Source organism: Balaenoptera acutorostrata, chromosome 9 (genome assembly GCF_949987535.1).
Source record: "Balaenoptera acutorostrata chromosome 9, mBalAcu1.1, whole genome shotgun sequence".
In the NCBI taxonomy this organism is placed as follows: domain Eukaryota; kingdom Metazoa; phylum Chordata; class Mammalia; order Artiodactyla; family Balaenopteridae; genus Balaenoptera; species Balaenoptera acutorostrata.
This window is the reverse complement of record NC_080072.1, coordinates 48,268,936-48,291,386: the sequence shown is the minus strand read 5'-3', so window position 1 is coordinate 48,291,386 and position 22,451 is coordinate 48,268,936. Positions and strand designations below refer to the sequence as shown.

General features: G+C 44.6%; 1 protein-coding gene across 4 annotated transcripts in view; it reads right to left on the bottom strand.

The window, feature by feature from the left end:
* Nucleotides 1-22,451, bottom strand: part of DENND2B (DENN domain containing 2B) — a 154,463-nt gene that overhangs the window by 101,540 nt on the left and 30,472 nt on the right. For 3 of the 4 annotated variants that reach the window (XM_057553982.1, XM_057553981.1, XM_007172807.2), the window contains one exon: nt 8,573-8,661. The gene's annotated coding sequence lies outside the window, so the exon portion shown is untranslated. Of the gene's footprint in view, nt 1-7,839; nt 8,087-8,572; nt 8,662-22,451 lie in introns of those variants that run through there. The other variant, XM_007172806.2, reaches the window with a different exon arrangement.

The following is a 22,451-nucleotide window of genomic DNA, read 5'->3' as shown; positions in this document are numbered from 1 at the left end:
TGTTTCTTGCAGTTGAACAAGGAAATCTCTTTATAATTACACTTGTAGATAAGATGCACCAAGCTACTCGGTACTACTCTTTCTTGTGAGGAACAGGTTAGCACCTCCTCGTCCCAATCCACCGCTCCTCCTCGGAGACTGGTCTCAGTGTTCACTGTCGGGGGCAGGTCTCACCTGGGGCTGGGGAAGCAACATGTCTCCTGGAAGATAAAGTGCCAGGAGCTTCTTAACACAGCTCACTGTCTTAGCCACAACCATTTGCCTGGGGATAGTCACCGCTCTTCATTCCCTAGCTCTCTCTGCCCCTGAATTTACACTCTCCCTCAGCCCACTTCCCTTCTTGCTCTTTTGCCCAGGGCTCTGCCACAGAACATGCATTACTCATCAGAGAGGGTCCTTTCAACCTAGATGCTCCTTTGTTCAGCCAGATTCCCCCTCTGGTTTACATAATTCTTTACAAAAGCAAGGTACAAGAGCTATGACCTCTGTACTGACAGGGGACACTTACTACTGCCCTGCCGATACTAGGTATCTGTCCAAGACATGGAGGAAGGGGGTAGCGCCTCACATTTCTCAGCAGAACAAACTGGACAGACAGACTAGCCCCTCAGAAACAAACTCTACTTGGCTTACAAGGGAATAATAAATATAACTATAATGGCTCACATTGCATGAAGTGCTAGATATGAGGTGCTATTCTCAGCACTTGACATTTAGGCCTCACCACGACCCTATGAAATAGTACTATTACCACCTCCATTCTATAGAAGAGGGACTGGGGCATGGGAGGCTAAGTACCTTACCCAAGGCAACAGAGCTGGAACGTGGCAGAGCCAGAATGTGAACCCCGACAGCCCGACCAGGCTCTAGACATCATTCTTTCATTGGATGGCTCTTCCCTTAACACACAGGTTTGTCTCTGAGCACAACGGGCTCACTCCAGACTCTAAGGAGAGAGGGTCTGTCAAAAAACACTGCCAGTTTTCTCCACTGAGAGAAGGAAACAGTGTTGGCCGTATTTATTCACAGAGCCGGTCTAACTCTTTACAGCAGAACAAATGAGTACTCCAAACATGTGTTGACCAAAACTTTTCCAGAGGCACTAAGTGAAACCACCACCTCCTTTCTTACTGACCTGGGAGACCTTCTAGCTTACTAAGGGCTAGAGCCTCTTTGCAAGTTGTTGGAACCAAGCCCTATGCAGCTGAGAACAAGTTCCCAGTCTCCAAGTTATACGAACCAAGGCAAAATGCTTCCTAGAATCCAGCTGATGGGGTTAAAAAAAAAAAGTTACCCAAATACGTTTTTAAGCATAAACTATAAGTATGTTGGCCAGTTTGAGGAAATAAAATGTATCAAATATTTTACTTAGCTTCATAGGACTTTAGGGAAATCTAGTTGGAAAGATAAGATAATGCATATCAAGAGTCAAGTCAGAATGTCAACGAAAACACTCAATCCAAACCTTCCACTTCCTGGAAGAGGAAACTGAAGCCTAGAGAAGCCAAGTTACTTCCCCAAGGTCACCCAGCAAGTCATAGCTAGAGCCAGGACTAAAGCTCAGATCTGCTTACTACCTGGCCAGGGCTCTTTCTACTCCTGTATGCGGGCAAAGAAGTTCATAGGAGGGAGAGATCTCTAACAGCAGCAGCAGCTAGCACTTATTGAGAGCATATGTGTGCCAGAAACTAAGCTAAGTGCTTTATGTAAATTATCTCATCTAACCCCTGCAACAGATCTTTAAGATGGGTAATATTACTCCCAATTTACAGATAAAGACACTAAGGTTTACAAAGGTTAACTCCAGAGGTCCACAGATAGTAAGAGGAAGCTCCAGACTATGAACCTCCAGAGCTGGCTGCAAAGCCTATGTTCTAAGCTGGGTCTTGAAGGATACAGGATAGAATTCATGGAAGCAGAGGTGAGGAGTGCTAGGGTAGCCAGTGTCCAGAGCACTGAGAGCAGCTTGGGAAGGGCCTCCAATGCTGCGTTAAGGAGGACCTCAAGGTTCTACCTGGGCCAGCCTGTAGGAAAGGGGCAAGCAAGAAGCAGTTCTAGACTCCCATGACTGTGAAGGGTAAGCATCCTACAAGAGGGTAAAGCTGAGCCTATGAAGCTGGGTTGAAAAGGACCACGTCAGAAACTCTCCTGGGTTCTTGAAAGATGAATAAAGTACAAAGTATACACTCCTTCTAAAAGAAGAATATGATTTGACTTTCCTAGCATAGTAACCCCAACCTGATTAAGAGATGCCAGCCTTACTCTCTTCCAAGAGCTGCTCTAAGTTGATAATAATAATGTAAAGCATTGAACATTTACTGTGTGCCAGGCACTGGGCTGAGAGCTTTACGTGTATCATTTCATTCAATCCTCACCACAACTGTAACAAGCTAAGAGTTATTATTATGTCCATTTTACAGATGCCTCACAGAAAACTGGGGCTCAGAGAGATTAGATAAATTACCCAAGGTCACACAGCTAGTAAACAGTAATGTCAGATTCTAAACCTATGTTTATATGACCCCTGAGTTCCAGCCCTTAATCACTTCACTACACTGCATGTAAGATACTCTCATTATGTGCAAATAGTTCCATCAGAGCTGCTCTAAGGCAGCACCATACACTCACTGAATATCTAATAGTCACTGAGAGTTGAACAAACACATTACAGGTTGACTCACTTAAAAGCAATCTATAAAACTCAGTTGTCAGAACTCCGTAAGGGAGCCTGTGTTCCAAGACATGAATGAACATACCAAAATCAGTTCCTCAAACAAAGCTAAAGAGTTCTAGAAACTAGCTGACTTTATAGTTTTCCTTCCAATTTTCCCATTTCCCTTTTCCCATTCCCCACCCCTGCACACACACCCCATGGTCTGACGCTCTCAGAGAAGCCTAGGACACCGTCCTCCTATTTCCAGTCCTTTAGTCGGCTCTCTCCCATTACTCAAACAGTGCTTCAAATCAGAGTCTAAGAGTTGGACCCTCTTCCTTTTTCCCAGTCTAAAGCATGAGATGGCCATTAACCCTACCATCAAAACCTAAAACTTCAGTAGGTCTGTGTTTCTTCTCAGTCACACGGACAGAGGCTCACACTGGGGAGGAAACAACTATACTACAACAAGTAATACTATATATATATATATATATATATATATATATATATATATATATATGATAAATACCACACTTGATACTTTTTTAGATCCTCCCCAGCTCTTGGCCCAGACCCTCTGTATTCACTGACTAAATGGGTAAACAGACCAAGGGAACATATGGGCACCAGAGATGTCTCTGAGCCCAAAGAGCAAATGAACAGGGGTGCTGACCCCAGTGCCAGCCACCCCCACCCACTCCTGCCCTCCCAGTGCTTGTTAGGACCTACACGACACTGTCTCCTTGAGCCCCTGGGGGTGGGCCGGCATTCTGCTATATCACGAAGGCCTCCTAGGTCAGCCCAGGTACACCCTCTATCACCCTTCCTGTCCCTGAGAACTACCCTCTCCTCAATCTCCTTCCCAGGGCCTCTCTCCTGTTCCTTCTAGTAATCTTTCTACTGCTTCAGATCTTGTCTCCCATAACCCTATGTTTATCTCATTTTTCCCAGGTTCAAATAGTCCTTCATCCACTGTGACGCTTCCTATTAGCCAATCTCCAGCTCACATACAAATCCCTTCAGTGACAAGTCACACAGAAAAAGAGTCTGGATCTTTGAGAAACAGGTGGTTTCATGACAAACTCTTAGGAACAGGTCAGCTTTGGTTAAGAAGGCTTCATATCCTGATTGCATATAATTCACCCTTTATAGAGACAGTGCAATCGAAGATTCAGGCAGTTTTCAGAGAAGAGTACCGTGATCATTTCAACAGCCCCTCAACAGCAGTATACCTGAGCCAAAAAAAATGAGAAGGGATCTTTGGAGAAATCCTTCAATAAGGTAGTCTAGACTCATTCAGCATCCTCCTCTCCCCTCAACACACACATACACACATACACACACGCAGGCCAGTTTTCTAGGGCCCATGGCTAGAAACAGAGACCCTGGATTTTTCCTATCATACAGTATCACGTGGCATGTTCCCCTCAGATGGATGCACCCAGCATTTCACCCCACCCACCTCCTGGGACAGGTGCACAGAGCACCTCCTCCCCAGCATAAAAGAGATGCACAGTCTCCCTCCCCACCCCCAGAAGAAGCCACTCACTCATGCAAGTTTTCCCACAGAAAGAGAAATCTCTGCAGACCATGCCAGGTGGTCTTTTTTTTTTTTTTTCTTTCATGCCCTCCTGGCCCCTTCTCCACTTTCGCATGGTTCCTGCGAGGCCCCCTCCCCGCAGCCTGCTCTCCCTGCTTTCTGGAGGGACAGAAGGAAGACAAGCCAAAGCCCTGCAGGGCTGCTGCCCAGCCTCCCCCCGGCTCCACACACGTTCCCTTTGCTTGGCTGCCTCAGCAAACTCTCTTGGGCCCAACATGAGAAATCAGGAGTCTCCAGGGCAGTGACAGATAATAGCTAAGAGAAGCAACAGGATGACATGCTCTCGGCCTCTCAGTCCTGCCAGCCTGCAGGGAGGTGCTTTGGATGGCCCAGGACTCGGACCCTCTACCTCCCTCAGGTTCCTATCTCCCTGAAGTAGTCCTTAGAATCGGGTTAGGTGGGGACAGGGCGCAGCCTCTCTTAGTCCCGGGCCAGCAGTGTGGCCGTGATATCTGGAGTTGGGGTGCCCGTCCAAATGGTACGCCCAAGCCCTGCATTCCAGGGACAGGGGCAGAGCCAGCAGAACTGAGGACGGCCTTGGCCTGTCCTCCAAAGTATTTCAGAATTTCAACTTCCCTGGGTGACTGATTATTCTAATTTTACAGAGAGAAGGAGCCCAGGGGGAGAAAGTGCAGTAAGAGGAGTAAAGGAAGGGGGAGAGAGGGAGTAAGAACAGGAATGTTACTTTTTCACCCTTAAGGAACATGGAGGGATCCGATTTGTGACTCAGCTCTGGGAAACTGGGCTGACAAGGAGTGGGGAACAGCTGCAGCCCCAAGCTAAGCTGTGGACAGCTTCCCCTCAGGCTGGAGAGGATGCTGTGACAAGATTCACCTGGAAAAAAGGCTCCGTTATTAAAAAAAAAAAAAAATCTGTCTGTTCAGGGGCTTCTTCCAAGGCACTACTCCAGGGCCTGGCTGGCAGGTGTGCCCTTGCCCCACAACAAAAGCTGCGGCTGCAGATGGGGTGCCAGCCCCTCCCTGTGTTCCCACGTAGTGTGCCAGGAGCCTCCCGGGGTCTCTGAGGACAGAGCTGGGACGCCCTTGCCCAGAGGCTCCACTCCCCTGCTATTCTGTTCTTTGCACAGTCCCAGGGCATATCGAGTATCTCTGCCCTTGGAATTCCCACTTCCTTGTTTCTTTCTTATTTCCCTCTAAGCTGTAGCCACAGGTTCCTAAAAGAGCTGCCCAGCCCCCAAGGACCTTTCAGAGCAATAACGCTTCCTGCCAGTTAGAACCCTGCCTTTCAAACCCAAAACGTAGGAGAAAGGCCTCCCTGCTCACTCGAAACAGTTTCCCCAGCAGAACCTAACAGGATGAGGGAACCAGCCCTGGCAACCAGTAGCCTCTCTTCCAGCTTCTAAAATCTATGACTCCGTAAGCGCCAGGCAGCTGTGGGGAAAAGCAAAGGGTCTCTTGGAATCCCTCTTCTCTATACTAAAACATGTGAGTCAGGTGACCCAAGGAAAGCTTCATCTCTGAAGGATCATTTATGGCTCAAAGTCTACAGTGAACATCACTAAACTTCCCAACCCAAAGAAAGCACTATTTGTTTCTTTTCACATCTTGAAGAAGTTTTAAAAGGATTTTCTCATTTTTATTTATAAATGCAAAAGAGAAGAAGGGACTTTATAAATGGGAAAACCAGAACAGAGAGCAAAGTGACTTTCCAGAAGAGAGAGGGACCATCCTTCAAGTGTCAATTCATAACATCTTACAATATATAGGACTTGACTTGTTTAAAACTACTTTCATGGAAATTATTTCATTTGCTCCCCCCAACAGTCCTATGAAGGAGCTATTATCATTATCTGCATCTCACAGCCAATAAATCTGAAGGTCGTAGAGGTTGAGGGTCTTGCCCGTGGCTACCTTTATGGTAAGTAGCAGAACCTGGCCATGGTTCAAGTCTCCTAAACCCAAATCCATTATTCATTCTGCTGCACCAAAAGAAAAAGATCACCTGCTAGCCCTCTTCACACATGCGGGGGCCATAAAATTGGAGGAGCTGCCCAAACACATCCACACGAGTAGAGGAGAACTGAGATCCTGGATGTGAGTTGCCCACCGAAGGGCCCACTGACTCAGAGAGGCCTCCTCCTCACATCCCCCAACCTGAGTCCCAGCCAACAGCGCCATGCCACATCCCCCCAGTTAACCGAGGTGTCAACCAAGCAGAGGAGCCCTGGAGTGCAGTGAAAGGAGGCATCACTTTAGAAGCGGCCCGCCTGAGGTCCAGGGCCATGGAGTTCACCCTTATGGAGCCTCGGGCCACAACAGTGATGCACACATGTCCACATTCAGGGAGCCCGCTTGGGGACATGGCCAGTGCTTTCATTGGCAAGCTGACCCGAAGTTAATCAGAAGGCCCCCCTCATTGTTTGCCAGAGTACAAAAGACATTCTGTTCAGAAAGTTCAAGAAGAAAAACCAAAGAGCCAGGACGGCAGCTGTTCCCTCATCCCACAGAGAAACCAAAGGCATCCACCAAGTTTCCTGAGGCCCAGTAGTAAGTTTAAGATATAACATGGCTGAAGCGGAAGCACATCCTGACGGTTGTCCACGGCAGGGAGTGTCCACTGCGTTAACTCTCCTGATAAGATCACTGACAGCCTTAGCTACCTCATTACCTATGAAAGTGCCTTTCTGGAACAGTCTCTTCTCCTAGGCCACAATGAGTTCACCACACACTAGTCCTCTAGGTCAGAACAAGTTTCACCAAAACATAGGACAAACAGTGTAGAAGGGGTGTGCGGCATGGACACTGCATGCCCTGAGATTTGGTTAAAATATTAACCAAGGAATCCATTCAGCACAACCACAGCACTTCATGTCTCCTCAGGTAACCTAGCTCTTAGCAGCAGCTCACTCTGAGATATCTGGATAAGAAACCTCTTTGCAGGTCCCTCAGCCCCCAGACACCACCTGCCTCCACCCCATGTATTTTCTTAGGAAAGCCTGTGATGGACTTTATTAATGAAGGAGGACAGCTTGCTTCTTACCAAGCTACCTGGGGGCCAGAGAGAGAGACCGACCCCGGTTCAGATATCCCTAGGACAGTCCCTCTGTCCTAATAACTACTCCAGAGACACTTGGAGCTCACCACAGGCTCCCAGTTAATTAGCTTTTTTTTTTTTTTTCATTAGGTCAGACATAGCAGCACCAAGAGACAAAACAGACAGTGTTCACTAGAACAAACCAAGCCACTCAAAAGACACCAGAGTTTCCATGTAAGAACTACAAACACAATGCTGGAGTGATGATAACTCATTTTTTCTACATAAAAGACTCTTCCTGTAAAATATCCTGAGCCTTTGTGCTAAATAAAAGTAAGATGATGATTCCTATAGTGAAGTCTAAACACCTCAGGTTCAGTACGAGTGAGATCAGCTAGATCTGCAAAGTCAAGAAAATTGGCTGTTTCCCTCCTCCTTAAGCTAATAGAATCCAACTGTTGGAGCATGACATCATTCCTGAGCCCCAAACCCCGAGCACAGAGTACAGACACTTGCCTGCCTCCCAGAAAACAGCCCAAGACTGGCCAGGAAAGGAGGAAACACAATCCAAGCCCGGAGCTGACCTTACCTGAAAGTCCCGGTGCTTTCCTGCCCACTCCATTCTCAGCGGTTTGGCTCACACCACAGTCTGTTAGGGAGCCCAGGGCCCCCAAATCCACTCGCTCCGGCTCGGATACCTGCTGCGAGCTTCCCACGGCTCCTTCCTCTGACCTTTCGTGGCGCTCCTTCCAGCCAAATGAGCGGAGCACGGCTGGCCGGCCAGGCCAGTCGTCATGGAGACCCTGTTCTCGCCAGCGCTCGCTCCCGATCTCTCCCTCCCTCCCTCCCTTTCTCTCTCTCCCTCCCTTTCTCTCCCCCAACCCCTCCCTCGCTGTCTCCCTCTCTCTCCCTCAGTTCTGGGAGGCTTTCACGAAACAGCACTGTCTTTTGATCAGCTCGGTCTCTGCACGCATTCCACTCCTCCTACCTCCCTTCCAGTCAGACAAGGGCTCTGGGCTGCTCCTGGGAACTCGCTTCAACAGCTCAGAGGGGAGAAGGGAGAAGACAGTGCGTGGACTTGTTCTGCTCCCCACCAGTGTCTCAATTTTTTACAACTTGGAAGAGTGCTGGCCAGGGGGGAGGGAGCTAGCTGGAACACTTGGAGGGGAAGCAAGCCCTTCCTCTGGGTCCTGGAGTGAGGGTAGGAGGACCCAGATGCACTGCCTTGACTTGTTTGTGCGCTTGGGATTTTCCCCAGCAGCAGCTGAGGCGGAAATGCATTCACCTCCCTGGAGCTCGCCTGGACTGGCCTCTCTGCTTACCTTGCTGCCTGCCCAGGTCGTGGCGATGGCTTTAACCAGTGCAGGGACTCATGGTACTAGTGCTGGTGCCAAAGCAGTCTCTCATCTTCCTGCAATGGAGAGGAAAGACACTAGGTCAGGTCCAGTAAGTGTCCTGGGCAAGTCAAAGTCACAGCCCAAGCAACAAATGTGATACAAATACAGCCTAAAGCCCAGGCTTTCTGTGAGCTGTCGTCATGGCCAGAAATAATATCAGTGCTGTTAAAGAGCTAGCACAGTGCCTGGGACACAGCAGGCCCTCTAAGTGTAATCCCCCGGTGCAGATTTCTGCTTTGTAATATATTTTTTTAAATATTTATTTATTTGGCTGTGCCGGGTATTAGCTGTGGCATGTGGGATCTAGTTCCCTGACCAGGGATCAAACCCAGGCCCCCTAAATTGGAAGCACGGAGTCATCCACTGGACCACCAGGGAAGTCCCCTGCTTTGTAATATTCTTTTACATGCACTATTTTGTCCGATCCCCAAAACCTTTTGAAGTATACTGGATAGATATCATTATCACCATTTTATAGATGGGAAAACTAAGGCTCAGAGGGATCAAATATTTAGTCCACAGTTACAAAGCCAGTTTGGCAGTCGAAGAACTAACAGTAGAGACCAGTCCGCTGCCCCTAGTCTGGTACTTTCCTCTAAAGTACACTGCCATCTGATCTTACAAACTAACAGCTTTTTTGACAGCCAGTTATGAGATACAAGGCTGGGTTCCCTGGGGAAGATAGAGACTCCTTCTGAGTCGTGATCAGATAGGCCCTACTATCATCTTTTAGCCTGAAGGCTCTACAATAGCCTCTATGAGATGTGAAACATACTGGTGCACAGATTAGAGAAAAAAAGTCCTGCCCTATAGCTATAAATTCCCTTACACTTCTCCAAAGTACTCTTACAAATCTTGGCTCATCTGTTCAACCCAAGAGACCCAGAGTTAGGATTGGTATTATCATACTAATTTAACAGATTTTTAAAAAAATCTAAAAGAGAGGTCAAATAACTTGGCCCAGGTCACAGAACCAGAAGATAACAGATCTAGAAATAGTACCCAAGCCTTTCAACTCTCTTCCGTATATTAAGCAGAGTAGTTCCAAGAGCACCAGACAGAGCAGGGGTCAGAAGATCAGGCAGTGCCAGGCTCCACAACAGCCATGTGCCCTTGGGCAAATCACCTAGCCTCCCAGTTTCCACCTATAAAACCTACCCCCTGGGCAAGTGACAGGGCTGGGACGAGCACGAGAAGATGTGTGTGAAAGCATTCTCCTTCAATCGGGCACTGAGCTAAGAGCATCATCTCAGCTGTTCTTCACCACCGACAAACAAAAACCTGGGGCAGTCAGTATGCCCCCAAGAGGACACTGAGGCTCAAGGAAGACATTTTTCAGTGTTGCTTCCTAAAACAGTGCTAGAGAGATCCTGATGGAATCTTTAATACTGAGATCCCTTGCAGAATTTCTGTGTTTTTGACTAATCTCCAATATATCACAAATTTCTTAAAACAAGATTTTAATTCAGTAGAGTTTAAAAGGTAAATATATGTCAGGAGGTAAGGTAGGAGGCGTGTCACAAAATACAACAGGAAATAACAGAATGGCACAAACCCTAAGTGGGGGGCACTGTTGCTTCAGTGAAGCAATAAGAGCTTCAAAGAGGGCATACTCAACCACCTACTGGAAATACCCAACCCAATACCCTGACCCAAGTACCAACTCAGGAATTCCTCGTAGGCCCTAGTGTCCCCTACCCCCATCTGCAAAGGAAGACAAGATGAAACGGCAAGGGCAACACCATCAAATCACTAAACTTCTCCCCCATCCCATTCCCAACAGGCAGCCCTCTGCTCTTCTCCTGATGCCCAAAATGCACATTCCACTTGCCCAGTCTCCATGATGAGAAAGCAGAGGTGATGCCCACTCATTTCTACAATAAGACAATAGTCACAGTTATAATATTAATACCAACTAATGTTTATTGAGCACCTACCATACGTCAGGAATTCTTCTAAGCAGCATGAAGGGACAAGGTTGAGTACTAAAGCTGATACAAGTCAGTCTCTAAAGTAATGCAAACTTCAAAAAGCCCTCCAGACCAGACACAGAATGCAGGCCATGCTCCCCCTAGTGGCACACGGGGTTACAGCGGTTCCTTAGGGCCCTCCCCTGGGGGGACCAGGTAGGGACATAGTAAGGGCCGCATTAGTGGGAGAACTGAAATCTCTGCTTGGGTGCTGCTATTGTGTATAAGCTCCTTGAACTGGGCAGAGCAAAAGGACAGCTGAATCCTTCTGCTGCCTCTGCAAGGCTGGATTCAGATCAATCCTACCTGACCTTTCTGGAAGGATAGGGCTTTTACAGCCGTATGTGGTCTAGCATCTGCTGGGAGGCCACATGCAGACTTGAGCCAGAAACCCAGGAGATATCCTTGTACATCCCTACCTCACACTCCCCGCAGCCAATCCACTTACCGACTCCAAATAATTCTACTTCCAAGATTTATCTTTTATCTGTCCGTTTTTCTGCACCTCCATTGCCACCCCCATCTTTCCCCTTAACCACTGCGCAAACCTCCTAATCGCCCCAGCTTTCACTCTTGCCCTCACACCTCCATTCTCCACAGAGCTGTCTGAATCACCAAATCATGTCATTTCCTGCTTAGCACACTTCAATGGCTTCCCACTGCATTTAGGATAAAATCTAAATTCTTACCAGGACCTATAAGGCCCAGCATGATCCTTCTCCAGCCTCCTCTCCTCTCAGCACATTTCCTGCCCTCCCGCTCTGGATGCCAGCTACACAGGCCTCCTTTTAGTTCCCCAAAGTGTCAGATTTTCTCCAGGCTGTTGCGACACTCCTCCACACCCTAGTCTTCACCTGGCTGAATGTTACTCATCTGGCCTCAACTTGCCTCTCACCTCCTCAGAGTCTCCCACGATCCTCCAGTCTAAGTGAGGACTCATCCTCCACGGCACTTACCATAACCTGCAATTGCTCATTTGTGTGATTCCTTGTTTCCCCCCTGAGCTCCTTAGGAGCAGGAAGCTTGAAAGTTTTGCTAACCGCCATATTCTCTGCATTTAGTATAGGGTCCAGCTCACGGCTGGCACACAATAAAAATCTGCTGAATGAATGCATAAAACCCCCTTTCTTCCTGTCCAACAGGAAGAAGAAACTTAGAACAGCCATTTCACGTCACTCATTGTATCTTTTCATAGACTTACAAACTATAATTACATGTCTTTTCCTCATGTGCCTTGCCTGTGGGCTCGACCAAAAATTCCTGTAAAGTCTCCCTGTGGTTTGTTTCCCAGAACTTTCCTCGTAAGGTCACTCTTCCGGGGACGCGCTCCAGGGTTTTACAGCCTTTCCCAGTCCCAGAGTGCCCACTCACAGGCACTCCACCACCAGCGTCACTGCCAAACCAAGCGGGATGCAGGAATGGCTCAACGCCCACAGATGAGAAGGTCTCCCGGGTCAGCTCCATTCAAGTACAAAAATGCTTTCTCTCACCTCCACTGTGCAGGTCACTGTGCTTACAGAAAATACACTTTTACTTTAAAAAGTCATCTTATGTTTTATAATTTGGAGATGGGTGTAAATAGTTTGAAAAAATGTTTTTCCATTACTAAAAAGAAACTGAAAACTACTGTCTGGGGGGAAAATAATGAAGGCCTAAATAATAGCAATAGCGGTGTGCCTAAGCCCAAACCCCTCCCGTGACAGACATCGCCACCAAAATCTGAAATCCCTTCTGGCTTCCTCTCCTGCCACACTCCCCCACGACCACCACTCCATTACAGGCACAACCATCACACACCAGCTGGTGCTCTGAAAACTGCATTTCTCCTCTCCCTCCCCAGCTGCTCACACTGTTATCTTTTTCTGAGTGCCTCTCCTCCCCTAACTAGCAAAACCAAATCACCTTCAAGGCCCAACTCAGTTATCACCTCCTCTGTGAAATATTTCTTGATCTCCTGGCAGGATCTGTTTGTCTACTCTGCAAGTCCAAGCAGTTTAGGATGCCTTTATCATGGTATTTATATCATTTTATCACTGCTACTTGCACTCCCTCTCCCCCACAGTTGTGAGCCCCTTGAAGTCTATCTACTTTCATATTTCATTCAGAGTGGGCGACCAATTAATGTGTTCGATAAATGAATCATTTAAAAAGACGCTTTAAAAAAAAACCCCACAGAAACAGCTGTCCCCTCCATTAGATGAGGGAATTTGAGTGGATAGACTTAGTCTATCCACTCAAATTCAAGAGAAGAAAAAAAAAATTTATATATATATATATTTTTTTTAATATATATGTGTGTATATGATCATTAGATTCTAGATTTGGTCACTAGAAGAGATTATAGTCTTTTCTTGCCCCTTTAAAAACTGAAATGCCAAATCTGAAAACACAGGAGCAGAATAAATCTTTTAAAGTCACTCCTTACTTTGGGATCACTGGAATTCAAGAAAAGAAAGCTGTTATCTCACTATTACTGGCTGGATCCTAGAATGCCTAAGAGATGCAGTATAACTTCAGATGCCTCTAGGGAGCCTAGCTCCCAGTGCCCACCTGACTGGGGTCCAGCAGCATGTCCGCTGAAGACACCCAGTGCTACCCATGCATCCTGCGCATTTTCCTACACAGGGCTCTGGTTGCCATGTGAGTAGGCAGGTTTACACAAGAGCTCTTTAGAACTTAACAATTTTCCTTTTCTACCGCTGAGTGGCAATGTGGTTAAGAAGGGAAAAACTAAAAATTCAGGAGTAGAGAGAAGAGTCATCAGACTGGAGTCCAGGTCCTGGTTACAGGGCAGTGAGATCTTGAGCAAGTCCCTGTCCCCCATAGAGCCTCCGCTTTTTCCTGCATGTAATGAGAGGACTATTGGGCTGTTGGAACTAGCTGTTCTCCAATGGTCCCTTCTAGCTTCAATGTTCTACTGCATTGTTCTTTGGCGGTCACCCAGACCCATGGTTCTATCCTAGTCACCTAGTCCCCTTGCTTTCTGAATGAGTCCAAAGCAGCAGAAAGACTTCTTGTTTCAGGTGCTACAGAGCCTCCATCTAATCCTTTCAGCAGAACCCCATGGGGCTCTGGAGTCATCTGCTTGGGATCAGATAGAAGAAGATCATCACCAACATAAGGCAACCTTTCCTAGAGGAAAAGATGGAGATTCAGACTCCCTGCCTAAGAATAGCTGGCCTACGAGAAGAAAGGCACCAAACACAGGATGGGGAAATTAGGAAATGGCCTGGGAAGTGCCTGGAAGAAGACTGCAGCTCTGCCTGGGACTCACTCCTAGCCATCAGTCTGAGACAAAGCAGCCTTTACAAAGCAGAAGCACTGGCAATATCTAACGAAGTTCTCTTGGAAGACAATCTGCTTACTGCCAATCAAGCAGTCTCTTCATGGGCTCTACCAGGGCCTTTGCATCAACAAAACAAACGCATTCCTCCAGATAGCAATTCCAGCCCTCCTCTGCCTGGGAGCCACAGCTGGCAGGACCTCCAGTGTGCTGGCCACTGCTACACATACTTTGCTTCACAGCCTTCCTGGGAAAACAGAGAAAAACCCATTCTTTGCTCAAGTCCTGGCATTTTATGGTAGGAAATTCTTCCAGGTCCTTATTCTTGACCTAATCCCACCTGCCTCCGACCCTTTTCCCACCTACTCCCCTCCGACCCTGAGGCTCTGAACTCAGAGAGCGTGGGCTCAGCCTATAATTATCCTAGATCTCACTGCCCTGTGGTGAAGCGGCTACTGGACCTCTTCATGCTGGGTTGAGCACACTCCCCTGTGCGCCAGCCTTCTAGCCCCAGTCCACCTCCACTCAGCTCACAACCCTCAATATGAGGCACAAAGTTCAGATCCCCAGGACACAAGGTACTCAGTGCCTTGATCCAGTCCCTCGGAGTATCTGTCACAGAGTGCATATATAGGCTAATTTCTGGACTCTCTCAAATCCACAGGCCCCTGACCACTGCCCTTTGTTAAGTCCAAGCATTTTAACACTGGGCCACATAAACACAGTCTTGGGGCCAGAAACAACTGGACCAAGGAGGCAGTATCCCAGACCCCCTCTAGAAGCCCCATTTACCCTTCCAGAATGGGCTTCTCATGTTTACTTGGCTCAGAATTCCAAGCTCAACCAAGATCTTACCCGTCATGACTAAAGCTTCAGGATGAGGGAGGGAGGTAGGGTGCAAAGTGAAGGAAAAGGAGATGGAGAAATAAGAGGAATGTGCACTCAAACAGCTTTTCCATGATATAACCAAGAAAATACCTTGAGCCTCAGAAAGGAGTACCCCTTAGAATAAGATCTGGGCAAAGCTGTGGGAAATGTGGGTCCAGCAGTATCACCTCCTCCATACTGTCTCCCCTTATTTTCCCAGGTTGGACTGGATTCTCTACCTCCACCCCCTGTACTCCCTGGAACAGTTTACTACTCCTGCATCTGCCGTGTTCATATTTTAGTGATATTTAGTTCATATTTTCGTATTTTAGTGCACCAAGGCTTATCCAGCTCATTTCTCCTACTAGCCTATGTCGTAACTCTGAAGCCTAGTTTAGGGTTCTGTACCGAGTACAATTAATAAATTTTTAACATATGAACTAAAGAAACCAACCAACTGATCGATCTAACAAATAAGGGATCAACAATATCACCACAGAACCTAAACCATTTGGCGCTTAGCACCTCAGGGTGGTCCAGGGTTTTCAAGGTGTGGTACATATATACAAGATGATTACAAGTGGTATAAGAACATTTAAAAATTTTTTAATGCTCTTATATTTATCTTAATGTGTATTTTTTAAAAAAAGATAACCAGCTATTAACTCCATTTTCACTGAAGTCATTGAGTAGACCAATGCTAAAGAAGGTATATATGTTTTTTGTTTGCTTTTAGTTTTGTTTTGCTAAAATTAGTGGGTAAACGTTTAAAGAGAAATGGGATACTTACACAACCTCAAAGTATCTCTCTCAGAATATGTATTAATTACAAAGGCAGAAACAGGGAACTTGTCAGTGGAGAAACCTGGCAGACATTACCTTCACCAAGTGATCAAAGTTAACATTACTAGTAATAAGATACACTGACATCATGTACCCCTGACATGAAGCAATGAGAAGGGCACTGCACTTCTGTGGTGTTCTTCCCAAAAATCCATAACCTTAATCTAATTATGAGAAAACATCAAACAAACCAACTTGAGGGACATTGTATAAAAGGACATTGTATAAAATACCTTCCCAGTACTCCTCAAAAGTCTCAAGGTCATAAAAGGCAAGGACAGACGGAAGAACTGCCATAGACTGGAGGAGACTAAGACACAACACCTAAATGTAATGTGGGATCCTGGATTCCACCCTGGAACAGAAAAAGGACCTTAATGGGAAAGACTAATGAAATACAATTAAGGCTATAGTTCACATTATACCAACGTTAATTTCTTAGTTGATAAGTATACCATAGTTATGTTAGATTAGGGGAACTTGTACTGTCTTTGCAGACTTTCTGCAAGTCTAAAATTATTTAAAAATAAAAAGTCTTGTAAAAGCTAATTTAAAGATAAATAAATAAAAGTATATATGGTACATATCATAAACATGGGTAAGAATGACTCAAGTTTGAGAAGCAAGAGTGGCCACCCTTCAAACCCTACCTCCAAGGAAAGCTGCCCCAGAATAAGAAGAACAGCTGTAGAAGAATATTTACTAAAATGGGCAGTGTTTAGTCTATATTACTTGGAGAAAAAGTAATTATCCCATTTTGTTAAATATATATATATGCCACATATATAATGCATAGAAAAAATGTCTGTACTGAAATAAAGATAACCTATCCTGAACCAAGTACAGATGGCATTTATTAAATAGTAAATGGGATATAGCTTTTGGAAAGCATCTTGGCTAGATCAATTAAAATGCTCATATCCTTTGACTCAGTGGCCTCATTTCTGGGAAGCTGTCCTAAGAATAAAATGCCCAAGTATGAGGGAAAAAAATGCATGTTCCCAGCATTATTTATAATAATGAAAATTAGAAACAAACTCCATGTGAGTCATTACTAAATTGGTAAATGTCAAGTGTTTTTTGACCACTACCCATACTAAAAAATAAATTTTATATAGTAATACAGAATGTGCATGTATGAGAGAGCGTGTGTGCACGTGTGTATGTATACAAAACTGAACCAAAAAGTTTCTGCAAACAATACTTACCTTTACTATGTGTGATGCTCTCTGCCATTTTCTATCCTAATCTATTTCATTAAGAAAACAAACAAAGCTTGTAGATCCCCACTAGACTGATTCCCCATCCCACTAATGATGACCTGCAGTCTGAGAAACACTGCACTAGATGGACAATTGTGCAGCCATTAAAAGAAATGACTATAATCCACAAACTGGTAACAGTGATCGGCTCTAGGGAAAGAAAAGAGAAAGAATGTAGGAGGAAGATTTGCTTTTCACTGTACATCTTTTTGTACCTTTTGAATTTGCAATACATACACGTATTATTTATTTAAAAAGTGACTGTGAAGACTTTAACAGTATCAGACAATGCTAATTTTGCATGACAAAGTTATAACTACATTAAAATGTAGAAAACACATACAAGCGAAAAAGGAAATTATACCAAAACAATAACCACATTAGCAATTTTTTCCTTCTTACTAAGTTCTAAATATGCCACACGGTTACTGTTCTACTTCTACAATTTAATATATATTTATTTTCTAAAATTAATGCAATTATTGGCAAGGGTACATAGGAGATTTCAAAGCTAATGGTAATGTTTTCTATATTAAGCTGGGTGGTAGATACATGAATACTCACATTTAAACTGTACATATAAAAAACATATACTCTATATTTTAATAATATTTTTAAAATGAAAGATTGCAAAAGTGGACCATTTTTTCTGGTCTGCCTCTCCTCACCCTCAAACTCAAGCAGACACTCCAACAAAGTGTGGGATAGGATTTAAAACCATCAGTCAAATGGATACCTTCCATTTTTGTAAACAGGTTGTAACATGTTAGAACCTGGCTTCTAAAGACTTCCATTTAGAACTTTGTAGGTGGGCTAGTTTCAGCGTTCCATTCACACTCAGGACTCTCTAAGTGTGTTTTCTTGATTTCCCTTTTCCCCCCTACTAAGCCATTGTTTATGCCTTCATATTTTAAATCACATATAAGCTCTTCTGAGCAAAGGGACCATTTCTTATCCATCTTTGAATTTCCAACAGGCTATAATGCAGTGTTTTCTTTACACACAGCAAATGCTCAATAAGTATTTATTAAATAGGCAATATCATAGGCAAAACTCCAGAACAGAGTATATGAAACACGAAAAGTAGCAAGGACATAAAGAAGGAAGCACTGATCACTGGAGATTAAATAAAGTCATGCTAAAGTCATTACTTTTATTTAATAAAGTTAACATGGAATTATAGTAGAGAATAAAGGAGATAATATATGTAAAACACTCAGCAATAGATAGTAAGTGGTCTATAAATAATAGTCTGGGGGTTTAAAAAAGAATATGCACACATATTTACATAATATATATTTACATATGATATATATTATGTATCACATAAATAAACACATACATATGCACACACATATATCAAAGAATGCCAGGACACAATTTATCTGGACTTCAGAAAAATCTCTCTTGATCATATGGATAAAACAGGAAGGCACTGGCAGTAGCACAATCTGGTAACTCAGGACAGCTGGGTCCAAATGGAAGAGCAAAATGGATCAGTATCAACTACGAAGGAGTACTCTGGAACTCCTAGAAGTCTGGACATTCCCATCTGTTCTAATCCCATCCTGGTCACCCTTTTTTATCAATGACTCGGGTAAGGCACGCTTATCAAAAATGCATATAACAAATTAATTGGGAGGGAAAATTAACATATTAGAGATAATTCCCCAAAAAGGGCCTCCACAAACTTAGAACCATAGGTTAAGTATAACAAGATTAAATGTTAAAAGGACAAAAGATATCATTTTACACTTAAGTTTATTTAAAAAAACTGCATGACAACAGGATGAAAATGGTGTAAGTAAATTTTTGTGACTTTCTGTTTGAATTTTTTAAAAAAATGGTATAAGTGAAAGACACTTGAGGAATGGTTCAATATGAGTCAACTGATGAGTCCATGTGATTTTGAGTTTACTGACCGATATACAGAGTCCAGGTCAAATGAGGTCCATGTCTTACTTTGCTCCATTCTGGTTAGAACAATAGTGTAACCAGGGGACACACACTATATTTGCAGACCCAGGGGTAACTGGGGTCCTAATAATATCCCAGGCAAGTATGCTGAAGAGAAAAAGAAAATCAAGTCTGTGGAGTCCCTTAAATTGAGAAATAAGATAACATCTCTGGTTCATCAAGTTCTTAAGTCCCCCTACAGAACAGGAAGATAAAAAACTACCCCATCACTTACTCCCCATGGAGTCATCTCTGGGAACTAGTGGCTAGACGAGATAAAGAAAGCTCACAGAAAGAAGAGACAGCTGAGCCCTGCCTGATCTGCCCTTTGTGCCTTCCACTACTCACATCAGAGCCTCTCATTTGGGGCTCTGACCATACAAGTTCTAGTGAGGACGCAGAGAAGCTCAGGAATCCAAACAATTCTTACCCATCATCTCCCCAAACCATGGTTCATCATGATCAGAATTACAAAGTGATGTTTTTAACCATCAGAGTGAATTCTTGTGGATCTTTAACCTTCTATACTAAGCTGTCATCTGATAGCTGTTGTGAGCAAGGACTCGGCTTTGACTGTTGTAACTGAAACATTAGACAGTAGGAATGCAGCAGTTCAGCTCCGTCAGGCATTGCTGGGACGTATACATACCAGCATATCTCCCGTAATGAGAAACTACAGTGCTTCTAAGGACTTAAGAAGAATCAGGAGGAGAGAAGAGCAGTGGCCCCTCAAAATTCAGTTCTTATCCTAGGGACATGGATGGTGGCCCTGGTCTACAGATGAGTGTCCTACTAAATAAACTTCAATGTCATATGGTTTAAGATGCCATTTTTTAAACCCTTATCTCTCTTTTCCCCCAAGGATAGGAACCTAGACGTTTCTAATTTATGCAATGATTAGCTCCTTCCTTAACAATACATACACTAGGTGTATCCCATTTTTATGTAAAATAGAGCTAGTTTGCCTTTTGTATAAAAAGAGGTGCTTATAAACGTTCATTCACTTAGAGATCAACACAGAGAATGGGTGAGATGATGAGAGGAAAAACAGGAACGTGGAGGGAGAGAAGAGTGCAATTTAAGATCCTGAAGGACAGAAACAGGAGGAAGCTTGTTTGGAAGTCTGAGAATAGCATATCTGGGGGAATTCCTGAGCATTACTCCCTGGGATGTCAAAGAACATATCTGAGTACCACTTAGCCTTTGAAGGACAGAAAAAAATTCAGAAAGTCTATATTCCTTACCTGGGTGAACATGATTGTCTATACCCCATGTAACGGGTTAGCTAATGTTGCTAATGACAGCATTATTAGGAAGAGGGCAGAGTAAAACAAACAAACAAAAAAACACACAAAAGGTCAAGGACTACCGTCCCCAGCACAGCAGTTGCCAGCAGAAGACTTCTTTCTCACAAGCTGTGGGACTCCAGAAGCTGTAACTGGGAGACACTGGCTCTCCTCAAACCCAAGCAAGCAAAGGAAGTCAACCACGTTAAGAGTCCTCAAGGTGATGAAAGACTGCAGCCACTCATCATCGATGCAGATAACATCTGCAATCAGTAATGCAGGGACACACCTCTTCCAAGGAAAAGGCCCACAGGAGCTGAGGAGGGGAAGTTTACTCAGGAAAAATCCACTAAGAAAATGAGGCATGACTGTGTCTATGTGCTTCCAAGAGAGTAACCACTGCTTATTAAGTTAGTGTTCCTCTTCAGACTCAGGATTTCTCCAAACACAGCCCGCAGAAACATAGCCACTAGCCAATCACGAAGGGTCAGAGACCCAGAGACAGCTGTGAGAGCTGTGAGAGGCAAAGAGGAGACTAAAATGGGCTGCGGAGGTTTGCAAAATGTTTTTAAGGACAGTGAAAGTGACCCCAACTCTATTTTTCTTTCTTCAAACATGATCTCTCTCTCTCTGCTCTGTCTCCTGCTGTATGGGGCGGTGAGAATGAACACAAGGAGGGAGATCAAGAGCTCTTTGAATAGAAAGCAAGAACTTGAAGGGTAATTGACTGTGGAGGTGAGGGAGGGTCCAGAATGACTCCCAGATTCCGGCTCGATCACTGAGCACCAGCCATCACAGCAGGGAATAGAGACAAAACAGAATATTCCAAGGTGCTATGCTGTAGTCATGTCTGAGTTTAACCAAGAGAGGAAGTTGCTCCAACACAGGAAGTTATCTAGACAAGACAGACAAGAGTGGAGAGAACAGAGATGGAGGAAGGGGAATTAGACTAGAAAAATAGTTAAGGAGAAAAAATAAAAAAGGAAAGAGGAAAAGGGAAATGGAGAGAAGTGCATGCATGCGTGTGTGTGTGTGTGTGTGTGTGTGTGTGTGTGTGTGTGTGTATTTTAAGAGGAGGTGGGGAGAGGATGTGGATAACACAAACAGCCATAACTCTGCAAATACTGAGTTCAAATACCGGCCACAGCCTACTAACAGCAGAGTGTGTCCTCTTCGGTAGTTAGGTTCTGGGGTCAGCATATAACATGAAAATCATGTGGAAACAAATTACTCTTGAAATTCCCTTAGAAAGGCACCACCCTGGAAACCAGCCACAGTCTCTGAGGAAACCCAATTCAATACTTTTCATATACGTTATTTTCATGCACTCTTAAGAATCTCAGAACTAGAAGGACCCAAGGAGTCCGTCTTATCTACTGGTTCTCAAAAAGAGTTCCTAGTAGTAGAACCACTGATCTAGTCTGAAGCTTCTTGAATAAGCTTCATTTTGCTCAGAGAGACTGGTAATCACCTAATGTCACCTAACTAGACAGGACTTTTCTCTGACCCCAGACTCCTTCCTCCATGCTTCTCTTGTCTTAAATTTCCCCTAGGAGATAGAAGGCCAAGATTGGAGGTCCCATTATACCACTAAATAGTTGTGTGAGTTGCGAATAGTACCCTCTCCTTTCTTGGCTCTAATCTCCCCATCTGGAAAATGAAGCCAGATTAGATGAACTCTAAGAGCCCAGACAACTCTGAGATACTTACTGAATGAAAAAGTGCTTTGAAAAGCACTTCCTAAACATAAGATAAGATACCGTAATGGTCAACTCTCACAGGGCAGAAATGTTGGCATCCTCTGTCTTTCCCCTCAATTTTACCCTTAATATCCCATGTCCAGGTCCTACTTATTCTACTTTTGAATATTCTCTAGGATTCACCCCCTTCCTCTCTATTCCGGTTGCGGACGACCCATACTCTTTGGTGGGTCTCCTTACTGCCAATCTCTGTCCTCTCCAAAATTAGCCTACTCTCTTCCACAAGAGTGCTTCCCATGAAATTCCACTTTCGCTGCATCCCTTCCCATCCCCTGAGCACCAAGGCAGATCGTCATCGCAGGGACCCTGGAAAGCCACACCCTCTCTATGTCCCTGTTGTTCTCCACAACCAGAACACCTCTCCTTTGCTTATATAAAGTCGATCCAACCTTCAAAGATCAGAAAAGATCCTGCCTCCGCCGAGAAAGTTTTCCTATAGTTTTAAGAACCTTCTTATTTCTGAACTATAAACACATTCACAGTTAGTAACCAAACAGAGTTAAGATCTCTATGTTCTCTATTTGTTTAACAAATTTTGTCTCTCCCAATAGATGATAAATTCCCTCGGTGAGAAAAA